This window comes from Myotis davidii, unplaced genomic scaffold (genome assembly GCF_000327345.1).
Source record: "Myotis davidii unplaced genomic scaffold, ASM32734v1 scaffold299, whole genome shotgun sequence".
Classification (NCBI taxonomy): Eukaryota; Metazoa; Chordata; class Mammalia; order Chiroptera; family Vespertilionidae; genus Myotis; species Myotis davidii.
In genome coordinates this window covers 6038902-6062479 of record NW_006293088.1, presented here as the reverse complement: position 1 = coordinate 6062479, position 23578 = coordinate 6038902, and the positions used below count along the sequence as shown (strand labels likewise).

The 23578-nt window shown below is 60.1% G+C and overlaps 1 long non-coding RNA gene across 1 annotated transcript in view; it reads right to left on the bottom strand.

The window, feature by feature from the left end:
• LOC107183576 overlaps positions 1–23578 on the bottom strand; it is a 97557-nt gene that overhangs the window by 45655 nt on the left and 28324 nt on the right. Inside the window, exon 2 of the long non-coding RNA XR_001514367.1 lies at positions 11805–11946. This is a non-coding gene — a long non-coding RNA (uncharacterized LOC107183576). The remainder of the gene's footprint in view (positions 1–11804; positions 11947–23578) is intronic.

Genomic DNA, 23578 nt, shown 5'->3' with positions numbered 1-23578 from the left:
CCAGAGGTGCAGCGGGGAGGCCTGTGGCATGCCCAGCCCGCTGGCCCCATGCACAGGTGAAGACACCGGGGACAGCGTCAGCCAATGACCTGCCTGCTGTCACAGAGCCGCCGCTGGGCAGGGTGAGGCTGAGGACGGGCTGTTCCTGCGTCCGGGCTCTCCCTTGGCCACAGGACACTTGAGGTGGGGACAGTGCGAGGGAGGAATAGGGGGCAGGATTTGGAAAAAGGGAGGGAAGAAAGGCCTCATTACACCAACACACACACACGCACACACACACGCACACGCACATGCACACGCACACACGCACACACGCACACAGCGAAATTGAAGCTAAGAACTTTCCCCAAAAGAAAAATCAACCCTGTTCCATCGAAACTTATTTCAGGGCAGGAGGTAATTGCCAAGGACCCAAATAAAAAGCCAACCACAGGCTGTAAACAGCTCTGAGTCTTTAATTAGACCCCAAGAGAAAATAGTGGCCGAAAGAAAATGAAAGCAGGGAAAGGCTCCCCGAGGAGGGAGGACGCATGTGGTCCCTTCCCTCTTCCCAAGTCCTGGGGTCTCGGGTGAAGGTGACTCCTTCCTGTGGCAGGCACCGGGAGTGCCCACTGACGGGGGGCACTGCCCAGCCTGGGGCAGGCATGCAGTCATGATAGCATTTCACACCCAACCGAGGGCCAGTCGTTGTCCTGGGTCCTTCCCCGAGGGCCTTCCGATGTCCCAGCCCACGGAACACATCCCAGCCCGGGCCGGGGGTCAGGGGTCAGGGCACCACGGGACTGAGGGGAAGGTGAGCTATTCCTACCAGCCCTGGAGGTGAGGGAGCGAGGAGCGCAGAGAGCTTTGGGTCCCGAGTGGCCTCTGGTCCATTGAAAATCTGCAAATCAGTGAAGCCAACCAGCTCCTTGGCTGCTGACCAATCGGCCCGCACAGCACCCCTCCCACTCGTAGAGCTGTCTCAGGCGGTGACCCAGGCCCTGCTCCTGGGCCCACATGGAGCTGGTGGCTCTGAGGTCCTCTGAGCAAAGCAGAGGTCGCCACGCTTCTCTCCAGGTGTTCTCTCTTGAGGAGAGTGGCAGTGGCCTGCGGTGCAGCCTCCCGGGCCTCCGTGCCAACCCTCCAAGGGTAGCACCCACACCCCTCACTCCAGGTGGCATTGGCCACTCCATCACCCCCTTCCGAGCCCACCCGCTGGCCCGTGGAGCACACAGGGACCCCCGACTTTAACTAAGGGTGGAGCTGGGAAGGAAAGGGGACAGTGTCCTTGGGAAGTGGGGATGTGCAGTGGGGGGATGCTCAGCCTCTCAGCAGACACAACCCGTGGGCCAACCCAATCCCACGGCCGGGGGATTCTGCTGAGGGCCGGACCAGCATGCGCCAGCCCACGGCAGAAGCCACGCCTCCATCTGTGGTCTGCAGCGGCAGGTCCCGATGGCAGAAGACAGGCATCTGTCCAGATGTCTGGGGAAGGGCCCAGGAACAGGACACACCTCAGGCGGGTCGGGTCAGTGAGCAGAGGCTGCCACTGGTCCCCGCCTTTGCAGCCTGAGGGGATGTGAGGGGGGCTTACAACCAAGGGAGGGCCAGGCAGACCCTGCCTCACCATAGCGAACATCACAGGCAGCGGCGGGGGGGAACCCCCACACTGAAGGTCCCATCCTTCTACTCCCCCTCGGGTCCCTGCGGCCACCAGCAACCAGTGACACCCACCCACACCTGGCTCCCCCTCCGGACCAGCACTCACTGAGAGCGGGGTGCACTGTGCTCCCCTTCCAAAGGCTCTCCTCTGCCCCCCCCCGCCTCTCCCAAGCCTAGTACAGGGGGATCAGCGCCAGAAACCCCCCTGAATGGACTGTCCCATCCCATCTGCTGCTCTAACTACCCCTCGGGGAGCGGCCGGCTGAGCTGCCGTGCACACTGCGCCTGCGCCCATTTCTCAAACAGGACATAGCAACCACGTTGGTGTTGGATTAGGTGCGGGTCCAACAGCAAGAAGGCAGCCGCTCCCCCTCATTCAGAACCTCAGGGCCCCGGGCCCTGTCACACGCACTTTGCAGACCGCATCCCTGCCCAGGTTTCCCCAAGGAGGACGCAGAGGTGAGCGTGGTGAAGTGGCAGCCACGCAGCTACTAAGCGGTCGGCCTGACTGCACTCCTGGCGGCCTGGGCCCACAGTCTTCCTCTCCGGTGGACCTTCCTCCCCGTGAGTTCCCCCGTCTGGCCACCAGCCCTCGGCAGGGCAGGCCGGGCCGGCCCCTTCCCCGGTGCTCCTGCACTGGGCTCTCTGGTCACTGGCTTCATGCCCGTGCCTTGTGCGCCCGGAGTGTAATGCGGTTGATAGGCATGACTCCACTCCCAGCCACCCACTGTGCCAGGTGACGGCCAAGGCCTGCAGGGCCACAGCACACTGGACCGCCTTCCTGCAGAAGCTGGCGTGAATCCCACCCGCGAGGCAGTCCCGAGGTCAGGGTTAGGTCCGGTGGGCCCCCTTGCTGGCTCCCGCCTGCCTACTGTGCTCGGTGGGGTAGTCAGGCCTCCCACCCATCGGGGTGAGAAGTGGAATTCCTCCTGGACAAGGAGCCCCGCGGCCGCTTTCCCGACTTCCTCCCCAGCTGGGGATGGGCTGAGAGGTGTCCAGGCTCCTGGCAGAGCAGCGGGAGTCCTGCTAATTAATTAGCTCTCTGCCTTCCCCAAGTGCTCACCAGACACAACCAGATGGTCCCAGCGACGCGCCCTCCACCCCCATCCTCCCCGTGGAACCGCGCAGCATCTTCACCCTACACCCCCCTCCAGCTCTCCCTTCTACATTGCCAAACCCCACGGGAGCCCCTTGTGCCCCTCAGCCAGGCCCAGGCCCAGACAGCCCCAAAAGGACGGGGGTGGGGGTGGGGGGGGTGTCGACTGGAAATAGAGTCTAGACAAGGCTGCACTTTCTCTTCTTGGCTTCAGACAATTCAGGGAGGGGGCTGGGGTGGGGGGCCCAGAGCTGAATCGACCTGCATTCCTTGAAAGTGTTAAGAGATGGCTCTACATCCAAGAAACTCTAACTTACAACCCCAACCAACCAAGGCCTGGCTGCCCCCTACCACCCCCCAGCACCTGTGTGATGTGGGTGGGTCTGCCTCACTGTTCCCACTAAAAAGATGGTCCAAGCTGGAGGACCCCTGAGGTCGCCGGGAGCACGGAGAGCGGCTACGCACGCACGGAGTGATCCGCAGAAGGCCCGCTCACAGCGCTCCGCGGACGGCGGCGGGAGTAGCTGCGGCTGCGGTTATTTTCATGCGCATCGCTCTTTTTGATTCCAGATATTCTATGAACCTCCTTTCAGACAGAACTACAAAGGAATGGGGAAGATCTGAGCGCTTACAGCTTTTTTAAAAAGCCACATTTCTTGAATTCTTTATGCCCCGGAATCAAAAGTAGTGAAGGAGAGGGTGTGAAGATTTGATCAGAAGCCGTGAGACATCTGGCCAGGTTTTGGAGCCCGAGTGACCCAGCACTGGCCCCCACGGGATCCCAAAGGCACTGACCTCAGAGCAGCCAGGAGCTGGGGGACACGTGACTGGCTCTTCCTGCCCCCTCTTGAGGGGGGGCGGTCTTTGGGGTGAAGCATATTTATCTAGGGCAGTAAGGGTTAACGCCGGGGCTGGGAGAGGCCAGGCAGCACTGAGCACTCCCTGTTTATTAATAAGCTATTTATCACCAGCTTTGCTTTTAATGCCATTTGGGCTTAATGTCGTTAATGAAATATAAATACCCACGCTAACGATGTCGGTCAGGGGCAGCAGACGGCTCGCGAAACAGGGCCAAACCGCCGGGCACACTGGGGAAGAGGCTGAGAGCTCGGGAAGCGGAAGAGGTTCCCACCAGCTCGGCACCCCCAGCCCCCCTCTGCTCCACCACAAGACGCCCCAGCTGGCTCTGCCGGGAAAGGCTGGGAGGGGGGCAGCCGGGGCTGGGGGAGAAGAGGCCTCCCCAGGCACAGGATGCTGTTAACTCCTGGAGAACGGAGCGGGAGCCAGCGCTCCCACCTCGGGGGCAGTGCCCGCCTGGCATCAGGCCCCTTGGCTGCAGGAGGCTGGACCAGCACCAGCTGGCACAGGCCCCTCTCGGTGCCCCGAGCTCCCTGACCACTGGGAACAGAGCGAGGGTGAGCAGGGTCATGAGAGGGAGCCGGAAGAACCCCTCCAAGTTTTCCCATACAGACCAGGCCCCTGGTCCACGGAATGACATTCGGGTAGCCCTGTCATTCCCGCTGCACGGCACACCCTCCCTGAGAGCTGGCGCGGGATACCGGAGGCCTCAGGGAGGTCAGCAGACAGGTATTTCTGTTCAGTGCCCAGAGGCCTTAAAGCAGGAAGGAGGCCCCGCACAGCAGGCCGGCTGTGACCTTGTGCTGACCTGGCCGGCCCCTCCCACACAGCGGATGACCACCTAACCCAAATGTCCCCAGGAACTTCCAGCTGTCCCCTCAGGAGGGCCCCTGGCTGCTCCCAGACACCAGCCTCACCTGCGGGAGGTGGCCCTGGCCACAGACCCTTGGGAGGAGGCTCGGACTCTCCTCACCCAAGGGCCACTGGGGCCCAAATATAGGCTGGAGACTGGCAAGCGGCTGGTCCTTGCTCCTTTCCGGCCCGTGCCAAGGGAGGTCACCGTGCCCCAGCCTCGGCCCGCTTGCCAAGGCTCCAAGCAGCTCCGTGAGGGTGCCGCCTCTTCCCAGGGGACCCCCAGGCTGTTCCCGGGAGGGAGCCCGCAGCCTCTGGCCCTCCTTGCTCAGGGGCCTCAGAAATGGCAAGAGAATCGGGGACATCGGAATTTCAGACAAACTGAACATACTCTTTTTAGTGTAAGTTTGTCCAAATGCTTCATGGAACATACATGAACAATTTTTTGCGTTTTATCTGAAATTCTCATTGCACCGCAGGTCCTGTATTTTTATTTCCTAGATCCGGCAGCCCAATCCCGCGGCTCAACAGGTGCTGCCTGGCTGGTGAGGAGGGTTTCTGGTGGGTGAGCGGGGCTGGGAGGGGCAGTGAGGGAGGACGAAGTCCCGGCCCCTCCGAACAGCCGTCTCCTGACAAGAGGCCCTGGTCAGAACTGTCCCCCCACTGCCCTCTCCCCTCACGGGTCACTTCTGCACTGTCTAACGCCATGGCCCACCTAGGGGGTCCCCTCTCCCTGCACCCCCAAAGTCACCTCCACATCCCCAAGGAGTACAGGGCTCATTTGCTGGGGCTTGGTGGAGCTGAGCTCAGCCGCTAATCCCCTGGGTGGCTCCTGTCAGATTATTAATTAGCTAAAGCGGATCGGTCCTGGAACAACATGCGCTTGGACTTCAGATAAAGCAGGCCAGGGAAGCGGGCGGGGGGCTGCTTAAAGGGACAAGACCCTGTTTCTGAACGGCTCCCTGAGGGGGGACCGGGGGAGCAGGCGGAGGCTGAGGCAGGGCAACTTCCAACCAAACACTCAGCACCCCTCCCGCCTGCTCGAGAGCACACGGGAGGGGGAGGGGGTGCAGAGGGACCTGGATTCGGGCACAAATGGGACCGTCCGGGGAGGAGTTGGCAACAGTTGGGTCTTGCTTTTTAATGATGAGCTTGTGCTTAATCAGATCATGTCCCTCAGAACTCTTCAAAAGCCTCTTATATCAGTCGGGGTAAAAGCCTTGGTTCTCAAAATGGCTACGAGGCCTTCAGCATCTGGGGGGGCCCCCACCGGGACCCCCTTGGCCTCACAGGGCATCTCCCCCACTCACTTGCCCCCCATCCTTGCTGCCCTCCAACCCTCCAGGGTATCACCAGGGTGCTCACTCCCTTACCTCCTTCTGTCCTTCCCCAAATGTCGCCATCTCAGGGCCGCCTTCCCCAGACGCCACACCTACAATTGCAAACCACCCACCCACTCCCCCTGCCGCTCCACTCCCCTGGTCTGCTCTCCAAACTGCTTTAGTTTCCTCCTGGACACACGGCGCCGTCGAACATGGATGTTATGTCTTGATCTCATCCCCCACTGGCCTCCCTCCGCTCAGATGCAAACTGCCCGTTCCCTGCTGCAGACAGGTCTAGTTCTCAGCACCTTTCGATGATGCTCCATGAATGAGCGGAAACAAAAAGATGAATGACCAGAGGTCAGAGCTCAGGATTTGAGCTACCACTTCTTCTGGCTCTGAGCCCCAAGTGTCTGGGCCCCAGCCCGGCCCAGTGGGCTCCCCAGGAACCCGTCTCCTCCCCGCTGGCCCTATAGATCCCACCCTCCCCCAGTTCTGCGCCCACACTGGGTGATCCTCCCACTCCAGGCCTACCTAGCAGGTCCCCTCAGATGCACTTCCGAGCTGTGGGTCTCCTGAGAGATGGCCTGGGGGACCCATCTCTGTGCCATGCAGACCCTCCCCTACCAGCTGGGAGTGCTGCCCTCTCTGGCGGAAAGCAGCATGAGGGGGGACGACGGTGAGCTGTGAGCCGGGGGAACGCCGGGACTCCCCGCTGTTGCCGGGCCCAGGCAGCTGCCTGCAAACTCCTGGGCTTGCATTGTTTTGACTTGAGTCGGTGAAGCTGAAACATTGAGTCACAACGGCCCTAAACTTCATTACCAGCTCTTAACAGATTACTAAGGGAAAAAAGTTGCTTTTAATTGCTTTTCCCGATTAGCATTTCTGGAGAAGGAACTAGCGATTAATTACATCTTCCTCTCGCCCGCTCTGGTCACAGGGGCCCCAACCCCAGGCCTCCGGGAGAAGGCTCGGGGTCAGAAAGGGCTCCTGCTCCTGAAGGACCGAGACCCCGAACCAGAGAGGAAACTCAGGGAGCGGAAGGGCTCATTTCCCCTAGCGCAGGCAGCGACCAGCATGGGTGGCCCCAGTGGGTGGCCACCCACGGTCCTGTTGAAGGTGGGGCTGAAAGTCCCCCCTGATGGAGTCATGCCTCAGGGTGGCCTCCTCTGGGCTGAAGGACTTGCGCCTGGAACAGGTGCTCTATGCCTGGGTGGATTCAGGACAGCTGGGAGAAGGTGGAATGAGCTTGGCCTGAATGTCTGTAGGGGAAGACGACGCACTCACAGCCACGGGGCTCCTCTCGTGTGAAAACCTCTCAAATGCCAGCAAGTCCCCGGGGGAGGCTCCAGGCCATGGGGATGGACGACAGACAGACCTCTCCCCTCATCCACAAGACGTTAACCTCCCAAAGCCATGGGCCGCTGTCACCAAATGAGAAGAGGCCCCTGGGTGGCTTCCGCCGGGCAGGTGCTGCCGGCCCCTCCCAACTCCTGTCCCTTTGGGCCTGTGCCTGGTGGAACCCAGGGGCTTCCAGACTCTGCTGAGAAGGCAGAGGCACGAGGGAGACACTGAGGCAGGAGGCCCCGGGCGGGGAGGTCGGTAACATCAGGCAGAATTCTCACAGTTTAGAAACCAGGAGGATGAGTTACTCTTCCCAAACCATCTCCCCATCAGGTCTCCCTCCACCCCAGAGGGGCTGCGACCTTGCAGCTCACTTATCCCCAACACATCATCACCTGGGGGTGGCAGAGGCCCCCATTCCCCTTAGCCAGCACCTCGCTCTCCTGATCCTGCCCCTCTGCCCCCGCCCCTCCCTGCCCCCGGCTGTGTGCTCTGGAGCGCCAGCTCCACATCAGATCAAAGGCCCGGAGGATGGAGTTGGAACTGTCCAGTCCAGTTATGAGTGAAGGCCGCGGATCTAGTGCAGGCCACGGAGGCAGCAAGCAGAAGGGCCTCCCACGCACGCACAGACACACGCTCCTGCTCACCCAGGCACACCCTCCCCTGGGGCTCTGCCCAGTGTTTTGATGCCAGCAGACACACCCAGGAAGAATGGCCGACACCCCCTTGGAGCCAGGCGGCGGTACCAACTGCATGCTTAGCACATCCCTGTCACCCCCCGCGAGACGCCGCCAGCCTGCTCCCTTCTGTCACTCCCCCTGGAGGTCAGGCCTCCAGAGCTGTCCTGGAGGGCTGACCGGGCCCATATGGCTGGGAATCTGTTGCCAGCATGGGCCAGTACGCGCTGGGGCCCCCGCAGCTGGCTGACAGCTTCCTGCTCACTCCAGCCAGGCCTCTGGCTTGCTGTTTGGGCTGTGCCATGCCTGCCCAGGGGGGCTGGAGACCACTTCACTGTCACAGCATGGCTCCTGGGATGGCCTGCCCCGTCCTGGCCCACGCCCATGACACCAGGACCCAGGAGAGTGGAGCCTCCCATCAGAGACCCTGGAAGAAGGGACAGCGGCCAGGTCATTTCTGATGGGACGCCGATGGCAGTTCAAACCGTGAACTGCGCAAAGAGTTTCCACGTGGAAAGACTGCGAGGATCTCAGCCCACGAGCTGAGACTGGAGGCCCCGCTGGCCCCGTGGGGATGAGGAGGCCTTAGACAAGCTCACGGCTCGGCTCTGCGTCCTGGCACACGGGAGAAAGACCCGCAGGAGCTCAGCCCGTGAGAACACAGGTCACACCTGAAGCCACAGTGAGAGGAACCGTATGAGCGTCAAGGCCAGTGATGGCGAATCTATGACACGTGTGTCAGAGGTGACACACGAACTCATTTTGTTGTTGATTTTTCTTTGTTAAATGGCATTTAAATATATAAAATAAATATCAAAAATACAAGTCTTTGTTTTACTATGGTTGCAAAGATCAAAAAATTTCTATATGTGACACGGCCCCAGAGTTAAGTTAGGGTTTTTCAAAACGCTGACACGCCGAGCTCAAAAGATTCGCCATCAGTGGGCTCTGCCCAGCCTCAGGCCCCGCACAGAACCCCTGGAGTGAAGGCACAAAACAGCTTCGGGGCAGGGTCTCAGGGCCGAGGGGACAGTGAGCTTGGAAATCGCTGCTGGAAACGGCGCTGGAGGCAGGCAGGCCTCTGGCTTCCCTCCGCGTGGTGCTGGCCGAGAGACGACGACCCCACTCAAACCAGCTTTCTCAGCGGCCAGGACGGTGCGTCTCCCTCTAAACCACGAGTCTCTGAAAGCCACGGGTCCCTCGGCACTGTCAGGCCTGGGAGGCTGGCGTCACCCTGGGGTCTTTCCGGCCCACGGCAGGCCCTGGGACCTCTCCCTCCGAACGTGCGGACTCTGCCCTGCTCTCCATTTCCGCCTCCGCGTCTCAGTCACCGTCTCCCACTCCAGTGGCCACGGCAGCCTCCCCTCTGGCCTCCTGGTTCTCCCCTTGCCAACCTCCGGCCCAGCCATCTTTTAAAAACGAAAATCAGATCACTGTCCCTCCCTCCGGCAGCTTTCCGTCACCCAAAGAGTAAAATCCCAAATCCCCGAGCGCACCGAAGCCCCGTGTACCCCGGCCCCCACCCTGTCCACACCCGGGCACTGGAACCTTCCTTCTGCTCAACACACACCCCGAGCGCAGCCCACCGCAGGGCCTCCGGGCCGGCTGCGCTCTCTTTGGGGAATAGTCTTCCACGTGCCCTTCAGGTGGCTGTCCACTGCCTTCCCATCAATTCCAGCGGTCACCTGCCCGGTCACCTCCCACCACCTCATCCCATGTCCATTCTGCACTAATGGCTTCCTTGGTCTTTTGTGGGTTTGCTTATTGTCTGCCTGCCCAACCGGAACTCCACGCGACCCAGGGCTGTCTTACCCACTCTGTCCCCAGTACCTGGCAGACCCCGGCCCCTGTAACTGGAGACCAGAGATGACCAGCCCTCCTATGGTGTGGCCAGAAGTGGGGAGAATCCTACCTAGGCGGGATCAGGCCTGTGGGCCAGGTCCAAGCACAGCCTCACCCCCTCGCCCACAGTCCAGTGTCATGAGGCAGGACACCTCTGAGACCCCGGGTCACCCTTGCCACAGAGGCCCCTGTGCCTGGAAAGGGCTGGGTGAGCGAGGCGGAGCTTGGTGGAACCAAGGGGCTCCCTGGGGCTTGCTGGTGGAACCCAGGGGCTTCCAGACAACCCAAGCTTCAACAGCAGCCCAAGCCCGCCGATGCCAGGAGGCAGGGGTCCCGTGGGATGCATGGAGCCCATACCCCACGCTGGGTGCAAATCGCAGCCGGCATGGCCCCTGGGCGTCAGCACTGAGTGGAGACTTCGGGAAGGAGAAAAACAAATGGGCATGATTTGCTGAAGAAAAGAAAACAGAAGGCCTGCCACTGGGAACAGCACAGGCAAAGGTGCCCCCTCAACGGGGTTACCACAGCCCTTGGGCAGCCTGTGATGTCAGGGCGCAAGGGAGTACATCCAGAGGCTCGAAGGCATGGCCAGCCGGCCCAGGACCCATGCTCACGAGGAGGCAGAGTCGGGCAAGAGCCCAGGAAGGGAGAGATGGCAGGTGCTGATGCCGAAACCCAGCAAGATGGCAGCCGAGAATCTCCACAGCCCCCCTCCCCGCCATCAGGGACCACGGCGGCACGGCCTACAAGTGGACAGACCATCCTGGAGTGTGACTGCGTGCTGGACGCCAGGACGAACAGCCCCAGCACCGTGGCTGCTCCAAAGGCCACATTTACATCTGATTTGCAAATCCCTGGGCTGTAGCTAAGACTGGCGACAGCCCCCGAGGTGGCATGGCCTGAAATGAAGCCGGCCTCCTGCTCTGGGAACCTCTCAATCTCCTGTGGGCACCACGGCACCATCTCTGCAAGTGCTTCCTCCCCGGAAGTTCAAAGTCCAGAGGTGCCGAGCCTGGGCTGGGAGGGAGGGGCAGGGCACACCTGCCTGCAACGCCCCTGGGGAGGGAGCACGCAGGATGGGGACAGGGCTGCTGACCCCCATCTGGCACACACCAGAGGGCGGCCCCCAGCCTTGCCCTCCCAGCCATTCTCCAGGCCCTCAGCCCCACCCCCCACCGTAAGACCTTGCCCATCACCTTTACCAAAGTCCAACCCTTCCAGGCTGGTTCCCTCAGGATCATAAGAGAACACTGAATAATGATCAATATGTGAAAAGTAACCAATCATGTGTTACCCCCCCTCCCCCACCCTGAAAACCACATGTGATACCGGAGGGTAAACATCGGACAGTATCAGCCCCTGGACTGCCCGTCCCTGGCACACATGCCCTTCCTCAGGCAAGGGGCGATTCCTGAGCCTGGACCAAAAGACACCTGTGGGCCCGGCTGGTGTGGCTCAGTGGTGGAGCATCAACCTATGAACCAGGAGGTCACGGTTCAATTCCCAGTCAGGGCACATGCCCAGGTTGTGGGCTCCATCCCCAGTGTGGGGCGTGGAGGAGGCAGCCGATCAATGATTCTCTCTCATCATTGATGTTTCTCTCTCTCTCTCCCTCTCCCTTCCTCTCTGAAATCAATAAAATGTGTGGGTTTTTTTAAGACACCTGTGGCTTCTCCTCTAAGGGGGGTCCTGCCCGAGCTGGAGGCCCACCTGGGGGAGCCCCGCCTGGGGGAGCCCCGCCCAGCCACACGGGAGCTCGGGCGGAGCAGCAGCCCCTGGGTCAGCGACGGGCTGGACCTACCGGCCTCGGAGATGCCCGCTGAGACATGATATGATGCTTAGCCCCAGGCAGGGTGTCTGCTAGAGCCCAGGCCCCCCTGAAACGCCTGCAGGCTGCTGGCACCATTCAGTGCCATCCAGGGGGATGCTGGCAGGGCTCTTAAACCCCTTTCTTTTACGGGTGGGGAGCCGGGATCCAGAGCGGGAGAGAGCAGTGAGTGAACGGCCCAGCCGGGGGCAGGATACAGGTGCCCTGGGATTTTCTCAATCCCCCATTTCTCGCTCTCACCTAGGGCGCCATCCGGGTCAGAGCCCACTGAGAACGGCCTCGGCAGCCCCTCTCTGCACCCCCGCCCACATTTCCCAGTGGCGTCGGGAATCAGGAGCAGCTACCTTTGCTTCCCAAGGGCCGGGGTCCGAAGTCCATGCCAAGCGCACCCTGCGGCTGCGGCCCTTCTACGGGAGGGACGGCGAGGCCGCGGGAGGTGGGGGGCCGCGCAGGGGTCCTGGCCTTCCGTCAGCGAGGTCTGTTCGCCTACAAAATGAGAAGGGAAGTGGAGGATTAGGCTGCAGCTGAGACCACAGAGCGACTCCAGGGAGAAGGGCCACGGAGAGTAAGGCCTGGCCCCGTGCGCCAGGTAAGCGATTCTCGGGCCTGCCTGCCCATCAGCAGATGGCATTGCTGCGGCGAGTGCCATGCCTGACCCCGCGACCGGTGCACCCGTGGCACAAGTATGAGCCAATTGCTACACCGTGGTCACACCTAACAAAGAAATCGAACAGGCAGAAACCGTGATCGACCGTCAGGTGTCACCCCAGGTAACAATAAAGTGATCACAGCCCAGGCCCGGCACCAGGGGGGAAAGGTCAGTGTGACAGTGGATCAAGCCAACGCTGGAAACCAGGTCAGACACAGGCAACCGGACCAGCCCTCGGGCTCCCCAACCTCCCGCACCCTCCAGGCTGTCCCTCGACCAGCTTCCAGCTGCTCCCAGGACCCCTGGTGGCCTATGGGAGTCTCTAAAAATGGCATCAACAGGTGTCCCTGCAGCTCCCGGGATGGAGTTTGGTTTCCTCTCTTCTCCTTTCCCCCTCTCCTCTGGGACGGTGCCCCTTCACATAGGGAAGAAAAGAGGGTGTGCGCACCTCCCACCCCCTCCCCTGCAGAGAGGGGGATGTAGAGATTCATTTGTTATAGGTGCTGAGCCAAAAAAAAAAAAAAAATGTGGCCAAAAAACGTTGATGCCCTGCTACCGGCAACCTTTGTATCAATTTAAGCAAATATTGTGGTGTTTCCATGGTGATTCCTGTTTTGAATATCCACTACACTCACTTTTTAAAGGGCTTTTCCTGTTTGCGTTTCAACTTCAAACCTGTAAATATTTTCGGCCTTTTTAGAAAACTTAGCCCACGTGTGTGCAAATATACAGACGCTACTGACCTCGGCACACAACCTCCCAGGCCTGGCGCGGCCCAGCCTCCTGGATGTGAGAGTGGGGTACCAGGCAGGGGGGGGGGAGCCCTCTGCCCATTCTCGCACCCACCCTGCCTACAGGCTGGCATCAGGGAGGGAGGTGCTGAAATCCAGTCTTTTCCTCCCTGCCAGCCAGGGGATTGTGGCGCCTCGATGTTCCTGAAGAGAGTGGGCTTGGCCCTGACTCCACTGTGCCGCACGGTGTGGGCAGCTGCCCGGCAGGTTCTCCAACTTGGCCCAGCCCTTGGCTCCCCCAGGGCCTCCCCGGAGTACATGAACCCCTCCTCCGCTGCCTCCCAAGGTTGGGCCATAGTGGACGGGGGAGTTGGTGCTTTGAAGGACAGAGCTTCCAGCATCGGCTCTACCCCGCCTCTGCTCGGGGCAATGCCTGGGAGACCAGCTCCCTGGGGGAAGCCGTCGGAGGGCCAGCGACCCTGGGCCGGGGCTGGCCCCGCCGGCTCCCACCCCACCCTGCGGAGGCACACAGGGTTAACGGCGGGTTTCCTGGTTTCCATGGAATTCCGCCAGGCCCCTAATGTGAGTTTCGTGTGATTTGGGGGAAGTGGATTTCCTTTGTTTTCCAGTTTGGGAATATTTTTTTCTTTAAAAAAGAGGAAAAAACACTTTAATGGGAACTTCAGGGCCACTGGGAGACTCACTCCTCTGAGCTCTGACACTCCCTTGCTTGTTGGTCCAAATTCCCCAAAAGCCCTGGGCAGCCCCTTCACCCACCCGATACCTCTGGGTAGAGGCAGGGGTGGCTCAGACCACCTACAGCTCCCACCCCCAGAACTCTCTTCTGCTGGGGGCACTCTACTCCAACACCATCAGAATGACCCCTGCCTCCCCCAACCCCCCCAGATCAGCATCTGCTATAGGCGGCCAACACCGCCCCCGGCCAGGCAGACACACTCCCCCGAGAAAGGGTCGGGAGAAACACTGCCCGCTCCCTGACCCTTGGCCAGGAGCTTGGGAGACCGGAGTCTGACCACCAGGAATGATGAGCATGAACCGTACCAGGGTCTCTGTGCTGGCTCAGAAGGGGGTCCTAGTGATGGTGAAAGGGTGTTCCAGGCCCTTGCCTGGCCTCCTCCAGCCCACGGAGAGGCATGCCCCGGGCAGCAAGAGCAACTGAATAAAGGGTGTGGCCAGGCCGCCGCCTCCTCCTCCTCCTCCTCCTCCTCCTCCTCCTCAGTCTTCCCCATTCCTGCCACCCTTCAGCCCTGCCAGGGTGTGGCCAAGCTCAGGGACAGTCCCCTACCAAGTGGCCTGACCCATTTACCAAACCAGGGCACAGGCCCCGGGGTCTGCCATGGACAGGCCCCCCCACGCATAGGCCCCGGGGCTGTGGCAACAGCAGGATCCGGGTCAGGAAGTGCAAGCCCAGAGCACGGAGCTCTCTGGCCAGCGGCTCAGGGGGAAGGTGTGAGAGCCATGCGCAGTGACAGAAATAGCACTGGGCCGCTGGGCCGAGAATCAGGAGCCGTGGCTCTCAGTCCCAGTTCTGCCACTTAAGTCGCCCCGGGCTCCTGGACGAGCCATCTCATCTCCCAGTGCCCTCACTGGTCAAATGGAGACAGCAGCTTCTTCCCTCCTACTGAGCGGGTGGGGGTGGGGGTGGGGGTGTCAATGATAAGAGATGTGAGCCCGGCCGGCATGGCTCAGTGGTTGAGTGTCAACCTATGAACCAGGAGGTCATGGGTTCGATTCTCAGTCAGGGCACATGCCCGGGGTTGCCGGCTCAATTCTCAGTGGGGGGAAGGGTGGCATGCAGAAGGCAGCCGATCAATGATTCTCTCCCCTCCTCTCTGAAATCAATGAAAATATATTTAAACAACAACAAAACACAAGAGATGTGAAAGGCGTTAACAGTGCTCCATAAACATCCTACCCTCTTCCTTCGGCCTCTTCAAGGTAACCTTCCAGAATCTACCTCGAGCCGGCCCAAACGCCCCTCTCCTCTGCTCCTCATGCAACCTTCCCTGTTGCATTGAAATCCCCACCTGCTCACAAGGCTGTCTCCAGCACTGGGTTTCTAACCCCTCAAGGGCAGGGACCAGGTCCTAATTAGCCGTGTGTCCCCAGCAGTTAGCACCCCAGCTGGCCCGCAGTGGGCAGTGAGGGCATTTGTGGGACGGAACCAGTCCCTGATTTCATGTCAGAATCAGATGGGCCTGAGCAGCTTCAACACCCCCCCCCACACACACACACACACCGACGACAAAACACTTCACTGGCGACTTTCACGCTCCATTCTGTTCAGTTCCCCTAAGCCCCAACCTGCGTCTTGGTCTCTCCCCCCTCCTTCATTAGCACCAGGAATGAATAACTTTCAGGTTCGAGGGGACTGCTTGGTTATGTGATCCTCCTCCAAACGGTTCCAATAAGAGCTGGTCGGGCACCTACTATGTGCCAGGGAGCATCCTGGAAGCGGAGGGCACCCTGGGCTGAATGGCTGTCCCTCTCGGACAGTGGGCCTGTGTGCGAACTAAGCCGACTAACTGATGCCTCCTATTTGCCAAGCACCCTGCCAAGGGATGGCACCGAATCTTTGCAACGCGAAGTAGGAAGCTTCTGGTCCCTGTGGACAGACGAGGAAGGGCAGGCGCAGAGATACAGAGGGACGTGCCAAAGGTCACAGCTCGCCAGTGCTGCAGCCCGGCCTGGGCTCGGGGCTGACGGCTCCAAGGCCCCGCTCACTGGAAAGCTCCTCTCCGTCCCCGCCCAGGATCGGGGCACCCACCCACCCACCCCGAATGCCATTTCCCCTCCTGCATCTCAGCTCCCCGCTCCAAACAAGTCCCGGAGCCCCAGAAAGCACCAGAGGTCACACCGGAGGTCAGGCGCTGCCTCCTGGCTCGGCTCCAAGTGCGAGAGGGCGAGTCCTGCAGGGAAACCCCTGGTGAGCAGGAGAACCCCGAAACCTACCTGGGGACCAGAGAGCCACCCAGGAGAGGGCCACGTAAGCGAGGAGGTGCAGTGGATGGGACAACTTCCGTTTCTTCTCTCCCGACAAGGGGCAAGCGATGGGGCTTTATCCTGGGTGGGGGCGGGGGACAGAGATTTCTCCTGCCTCCCCCCACAGCGGGACCTCCTACTGCCATGCCGGGATTGAGAATAGGACGGCAGGAACCTGTTTTCACCTGCGTGAATGTATGCTGGGGGTGGGGGTGGGGGGTGCACCCATATCCTCCCCAAAGGAGGTGTCGGGAAAGATCTACACTGAGCGGAAAAAGGGGTGGAAGGGCAGGCTGGAGGTGGGGAGAGGACAGCGCCCTAACGAGCAGATTTCATAAACCACCCGGAGTGAAAACAAAAACACAGACGTGCACATTGCCCAACTCCAGGGCTGTATGGAAAAGGAAAAAAAAACAATAAAAAAATCCACATCTTAATACAAAAATCCGACACGATGTGTCGTGGCACGAAAGTGTTTTTCACTGCATTTTTCATCTGTGATCTCACACAGCCTACTACGGGTACGCCCAGTGCAGCCGGTATGTGATGGTAGGTACACAAACAGGGCGAACACACACACAATTAACCAACACAAGGGCAGCTCGTATGCAAATGGGTCCACGCCGGCATCTCCTGGCGTCAGGTGGCCTTTGGAGATGGACAGGTTGGCACCGAGAAGGGGCCCCTTCAGGTTTCCGAGGGCGAGAGAAATGGGGCAAGAACGCAGCTCCCACGGAAGGGAAGGATTCTCAGAACTTCACCAGCGGGACCCCCGAGAGTCCGCCTCTTCTGTGCGGACAGTGGTGCCCTGCCACCGGCCGGGGACAGAGCGGGGACCCACACCCCGGAGGCCCTCCCGCGTGTCGCTCAGCTCACCCCGCAGTTACGATCTGCCTGCCTTTTGTCCCACCCCTCCCCCTTTTTTAATTGTTGGATGAGTTTACAGAGCTGTGTGCCAAAAACAATCAACTCGAGGGAACAGAGTCATACAAAAAGGGCGTGTCACCAGAGGAGACGGATATCCATGGAAACCACCACCTTTTCTCAGCAGCCTAGGTGAAGCCAGGGTGAGGGGGCGGCCTGGGGGTGGAGATACGCTCCACCCAGCGCAGGGCCCAGAAAACGCTGGGCCCACTGCACATGAGGTGGCCACATATAGTGGGGGAGGGTCATAAGTGGGATCAGCCGGACACCCACGCGAGGGCACGGCTTTTGGCAGGCACATGAGCACACACACAGGTGTAGGCACACATATGCCGCCCGCCCCCGCCCCCCTTCAGATCACTGGGGCAGCATAACCTAGTGGGTGAATATAGGAGCTTTGGACCCAGGACCCAGACCGCCAGGTATGAATCCTGGCTCTGCCACTGACAAGCTGTGTGACCCTGGGCAAACGACCTTCACCGCCCTGGGCCTCAGTTTCCCCATCTGTCAAATGGAGACAACAATAAATCAAACAGGCTAAATGAGGAGAGAGAGGAGGAAAAGGTTTCCAGACCCTGCTGCAGCAGAGAAGGAAGGGTGTTTATTAAGTACCAAGGATTCTAATACCCTCATACATACGATTGTCGCAAGTATCCGATGAGACAGGTTATGATTTCAACTGGACAGCTGAGGAACTAAGACTCGGAGAGGGATGTGACCCACCCACCCAAGGTCACACCCTCGGAAGCAAGGTGAGGGGGGGGGCGGGGGAGCCAGGGACGGTGGGCTTTCAGGAGGCCCTCCTTCCCGGCGTGACTGAGATGCGCAGCAGTGGGACGCAGTCACGCTTCCCCACGCTTCCAAAGGGAAACGGAAACCCTCTGAGCCCGGGACAGCGGATGGAAGGAACAAGCAGCTGGAAAAGCTGAGGGGGGCCCCAGGCCCAGGTGGCCACATTCCTCGGGAGTTCCTGTCTCAGTCCTGACCCCAGGCGGCCGACGGTGCCCTCTGACCTTTCCCTCTGCCCAGGGAGCATCTCCGGAATCAGGAGGTTCCTGGGGAGAAAGCAGCGGAGGTTGGGGCCCACCTCCAGCCACAGGGGCCTGAAGCCTGGGCGAGGCCTCCTCCTGGGTCAGAACCTGTGAACAACCCCACTGTCTGCCTCCCCAGGACCTAGGCAGCTCCCTGCAGGGGATGGGGCGCGGGGAGCAGAGAGGAGCAAGGGCCTCCCCTGCTGCCAGGCCAGGCCCAGGGAGGCCCGGGAGGCCTGGAACCAGGGAGGCCCAGGGAGGCCTGGAACCAGGGAGGCCCAGGAGGCCTGGAACCAGGGAGGCCCAGGAGGCCCAGGAGGCCCGGGAGGCCTGGAACCAGGGAGGCCAGGAGGCCTGGAACCAGGGAGGCCGGGAGGCCTGGAACCAGGGAGGCCCAGGGAGGCCCAGGAGGCCCGGGAGGCCTGGAACCAGGGAGGCTGGGAGGCTGGGAGCTGGAGCGAGAGGCCGCTGCCCTGAGCGCTCTGGTCTTCGCCCTGCTCGGAGTCAGAGGCCACGCAGGCTTGGTGGCTCAGCCCTTTCTGCCATCGACCACCCCAACTCATTCAGATATTTCCTCTCTCACTTGCTTTTTAAAAAAAATTTAATGTTCCCTATAATTCATCCATCCCAGAAGATAATCGATAGAGCCCGTAATGAAAATCTGAGCCATATTTTATGATCCGCTGTGAGCAGAAAGGGCCACGTCAGCAGGTCCGGTTTCGGCTCTCCCTATCTGTCTTGCCCACTGCCCGGGGGGTTACTTCCCTGCCAGGTCCTGCCCACGGCCTCCCACCCAGGGCTCTGCCCGCGACCGTGCAAGGAGCGTGTGGACCGCCCGGCTACAGAAGAGGCTCCGGCCACCACCCTGGCATCACCCCAGCACCCCAACACTCACCCCACCTACCCGTCACCGGATGGTCACCCACCATGGCAAGGTCTTCCTGGAGCTGCCCCCTGAGTTGGGACCCAGCACCCCTCCCTGGAGTCTCCCCATCTTCAGTCTGGGCCCTTCTGGAAGCCTGAAGACCCTCACTGGGATCCGGAGGCCTGCACAGACCTTGGGAGCCAGCCCAAGCCAAGCCCCCCACCATGGCATTCACTCCCCAACAAGCAAGGCTCCCTGCGGGCTCCCTGGGGGGACTCTGGGGGGGGGGGCTCAGTGGAGGGAGGGACACTATTGCTCGTTTTTTTCTGCCTTAAGCATGTCCCTCTTCTTCCTTGTGAGGTGAAGGCTGTGGATGAGCCAGCGGAGAGGATGCACTTGGGGAATGAGGGGGCAGCCCCTCTTTTTTCTCCAGGGCAGACGCCAGGGGATGGAACTGCAGGATGGGGGGAGGAGCAGAGCCCCGCCCCTTGCTTCCTGGCACCAATCAGAGCACGTCACAGCACCGTGGGCCAATCAGAGCCCAGAAGATGCTCCAACAGCCCAGCAAGAAGACTCAAAACCAACAAGCCACACCGTGGACTACTATGCAGCCAGGAACAGACACTCATGGGCAGTAGGAAACGAATGTGAATAAACTCCAGTGATGCCGCGGTTTAGCACGGTGCCCTGGGGAACAGTCCTGGCCACGTGTGGCCACTGAGCACTGAGATGTGGCGGGTGCGACCGTGGAGCTGAATTTTTCATTTGATTTGATTTCAGTCCATTCCAGTGTAAAGAGCCACGTGCGACTCAAGGCTACTCTACTGGGCGGCGTGGGGTTCAATGGAGAATTTCATTAATACAAAACAAATTCTTAATAAAAGTTTCAAAGCCTATTATCTTGAGGCCGTGGAATAGCCATTATTAATGGCAATAACAGAAATCACTGATGTTTATGGGCTCGGTATTTCACACGGGTCATCACACTGCCTCCTCACCCCCTCCAAGGTCATGGTGCCTACTTTCTAGATGAGGGACTGAGACTCAGCAACATAAGTAACTGAGCCAAAGCCACAGCCCCGGGCGGAAAGCTGGGACCTGAACCCAGGTCGCGGCTCCCTGCGAGCCGCAGTTTGCCGACCACTGCCTTAACCCATGCTTTCACCATCTGCGCCACACAGTTTAAACCAGTGGTTCTCAACCTTCTGGCCCTTTAAATACAGCTCCGCATGTTGTGACCCAACCATAAAGTTATTTTCCTTGCTACTTCATAACTGTAATGTTGCTACTGTTATGAATCGTCATGTAAATATCTGATATGCAGGATGGTCTTAGGCGACCCCTGTGAAAGGGTCGTTCGCCCGCCAAAGGGGTCGCGACCCACAGGTTGAGAACCGCTAGTTTAAACTTATTTCCTTCACACTTCCTTGTATTTTCCAACGAGCCATAAGCATAAGTTATAATTAGGGAGAAAAGGTGGGTTTTTGTTTTGTTTTCTTTAAAAAGACCCTAAAAAGAGGCAGATCTTTCTTCCCCAGGAGAGGAGTGTATGGAGAGGTTCCCAGGGCCCCGGGCAACTGGGCCTCCCGCTTTCGGATGGGAAAGCAGAAGGCAGTGTGGTCACAGGTCCCTCTGGCCCTCATGCCCCTCCTGCCCAAGTGCTCAGCACTCAGGAGGCCCCGGTGCCCACGGAGGATGCCGGGCCTAGGACTTTGCAGCAGCCGGGCGGGCGGGCGGGCGGCAGTGGATCCAGTTTCCACCCAGCCCCGCCCTGGAGTCCGTCCCTGACAGGTTTCTCAGCAGTGTTGCATCATCACCCAGGTCTACATCTTTAAAACGGCAGCAGGCCACGGGGCTGTCCGCGGAGACAACGCACCCCGTTCTTACCGGGACCACCCGTGCCCTCTACCTCCTGGAAGGCCAGGGGCTGGCGGCCAGCGGCCCAGGCCTGGGGCTCCCCGTCTGCCCTCGGCGGGCGTGGAGAGCTGGTTTTTTACTGACCCTCCCCCACCACCACCTCGGGATCGCATCGAGGTTCAGAACAAGGGAGAGGGGCGAATCCTCTTTAAAAGCCCGTGATGAAGGGAGACGCCCCAGCAAGTACTGAGCCCGGCCAGCAATGGAATCAGGGGAGAGGCCAGGCTGTGTTTGCTTTGTACCCACACTACCAACCGGGACTTCGGGGACAGGGAGCCATTACCCCACTTGGTCTGGTTTTCGTTTCAGCTCCCCCTCCCCCAAGGTGCACGGACTGTTCTGGTTTTGGGGGGAGGGGGTTAGACAAGAGAAAGGTCCTTGCTTAGAAGATTTCTGTATTTTCCTTACTATGGACGTTTGGTGCCCCGCTGTCTGCAGTGCTCCGCCATTTCCAACCTGCCGGCCGTTCGTTCCCCTCGGACTTATATATTTATTTTTGGGGTTGGTTTCAGGTGCTTCTAGTTTATCAAACAATCAGCCCTGTGAGGCGCGCTGGGTGTTTCCAGAAATTACATCACAAAAAATCATGCAATTAAAGTGTAAGGGGAAAAAAAAACATAGCTGTTGCTTAATTTTGTGTTTTAATTAGCGACTTATTGTAAACGTAGACTTTTAAAATGGAGGCGCCTAGCCGAGCCAGTAAACAGGTTTTTCTAATGAATTAATTTCACCTCTTCCCTCCTCCTCCTCCTCCTCCTCCTCCTCACCAGCCCAACTGCCATCTTCCAGGTTTTCACTGCCCTCTTTCCCCCTCTCGCCTCTCGATCCTTGCGCAATACATATTGGAGAAAGAATACCCCAAATAAAAGCGGGACCCCAGGGTTCCTCTGGGAGACCAGGCCTTTGTGGCTACAGCAGCCTGGAGGGTCAGGGTGAAGTGTGTGGCTGCACCTTTTGCCCTGTCCCCAGCCCCTCCACCTCCCCCTCTGCTGGGTCCCAGAGAGGCCTGCGCTCTGTGAGGGCCCTGAGCCCAGGAGGGGACACAGGAAAGCCCTGGGCAGCGCTGATTGCCACGGCAACAGAGAGGGTAGAGACATGGGACAGGGGAGCCGAGCAGGATGGAGGTTTGGAGACCCGGAGAGAGGGAAGCTCTGGTGTTGTGAAACCCAAGAGACCTCTGGCTGCCTGGAGGAAGGAGGAGAAGAGAAGGGGCGCAGGAGAAAGAAGGCAGAGGGAGCCCGCGGCCAGGGAAAGGGAAGCTGACATTAGGAGGGTCTGTCCAGCTAACGTGGCAACTAAGAGGAAAGACACGCCCACCATGGTTACCCAAGCCACCCCCAAAGGTATACCCAAGCCACCAACGGTGGCCACGCGGCCACCAAGGTGAACAGTCCTTCTCCCCCTTCAAGGGAAGTTCCCAGTGCACTGGGAGGGTTGGGGGTTGTGGGGGGAGTAAGCTCGTTTGCCTCTTTTAGCCACGTTTCTGGGAGACAAGGCTGAGGATGGGTGCAGAGTTCCCTGCTCTGGTTCAGTCCTGCTGTCCCTGGGAGGGTAGGCAAGCCCCAGTGTCCTACAGAAGGGAAACCCGGACACCGGCCTCTTTCCCATATCAAGAGTGGGTCCCACTGGGAGCCTCAACGTCCCTACTCACTTGGGGAGCACCGAAGCCCTCCTGTCACCCCAGAGGCCAGCCCATCTTAAAGCGGGCAGGTGGCCACCCGAGTCCTGGAGGGGAGCTCACCTCCCTGGCACTGGCGTCTCCAAAGCTAATGCCCTGGCCCCGTGAGTGAGCGGGTTTGCCTTAGGGACTCTCCTGGGACAAGCGGGTTCCCGGCACCCCGAGCAGAGCCCCACGGGGGCCGCTCTGTTCTGAGTGGGGAGCACGGGAATGGTGGGAAGCACTGTCGTTCACCTGCTCATTCCCACCTCAGACCACCTTCAAGCTGGACGCCCTTGGCCTCTGACACCAAGACCAAGCTCGGCCCCCGCCCCTCCAACACAGCACGTGCCTCATCACCTGGCTGGCGGCAGCGGGTGGGGGCCCCCAAGAAGGCCCTGGAACACCTGGTGGCAGAATCCTGGCCCCCACTCACCGAGACTCCCCAAGAGAGGAAGGCGGAGAGGAAGGAAGAACCAGGGAGGAAGGGGCCGGGCCTCCATGTCATCGCGCACCGGTGGGAACCCAGACCCCAGCCCACGACGGATCCTGCTCGGTCGGAGCTTCAATCGGAAAGGAAAGCTCCCATCAAACATGGGCTGGGCAGGGATGTGGGCACCGAGATTAGGAGCTTGGAAGCCCATCTGAGGAAGCTGGCCCTGGGAAGACAGCAGCAGGATTTACTACCTTATCCCGCTGTCTGGTAAACACCCTGAGCCAGCCCCGCGCTCCGTTAGGCAGCTCGGATCCTCAGGTGTGCCGGCGACGGGCAGGTAGAGGCAGACGTGGGCAGAGACAGGAAGGGAGGGCGTGTGGGCCTGGGGGGAGGGGCGGGAGGCGCTGGCCTGGGAGGATAGGATGGGTGGCAGCCAAGCCAGACAGTCAATGAAACAGCTGACAGGTGCAGGGAAGGGGGGGCGGGGAGAAGGGAGAGGTAAGCTGAGCAGGGGGCTCGGGATACTTGGGGATGCCCCCATCTCACACCCCAGGAGGCTGAGCAGGATGAGAGGAAGCCGAGGCTTGCAGGCTAAAGACCTAGGCGCTCTGGCCGCCTTCTCTCCCAATTAAAGGGGAAAATGGGGAGGTGCTGTGGACCAGGCCCCCATCCCCGAGTCAAACAGGACAAAGCAGCAGGCGGGGGCCGGCTTCCAGGGCTCACTGTGGCAACCTAGGAGAGCAACGCACTGGTGTCCTTTAGGGCCACCCTCTCCCCGACACACACCTCTACCCCATGCCAAAAAGGAAGTCAAATCAATCAAAATGAAGCATCCTTCTGTCCCAGGCTGGCTGACGTGTGACAATGAGCATGCAAAGAAGCAGGTGGGGCGGGGGGGTGGGGGT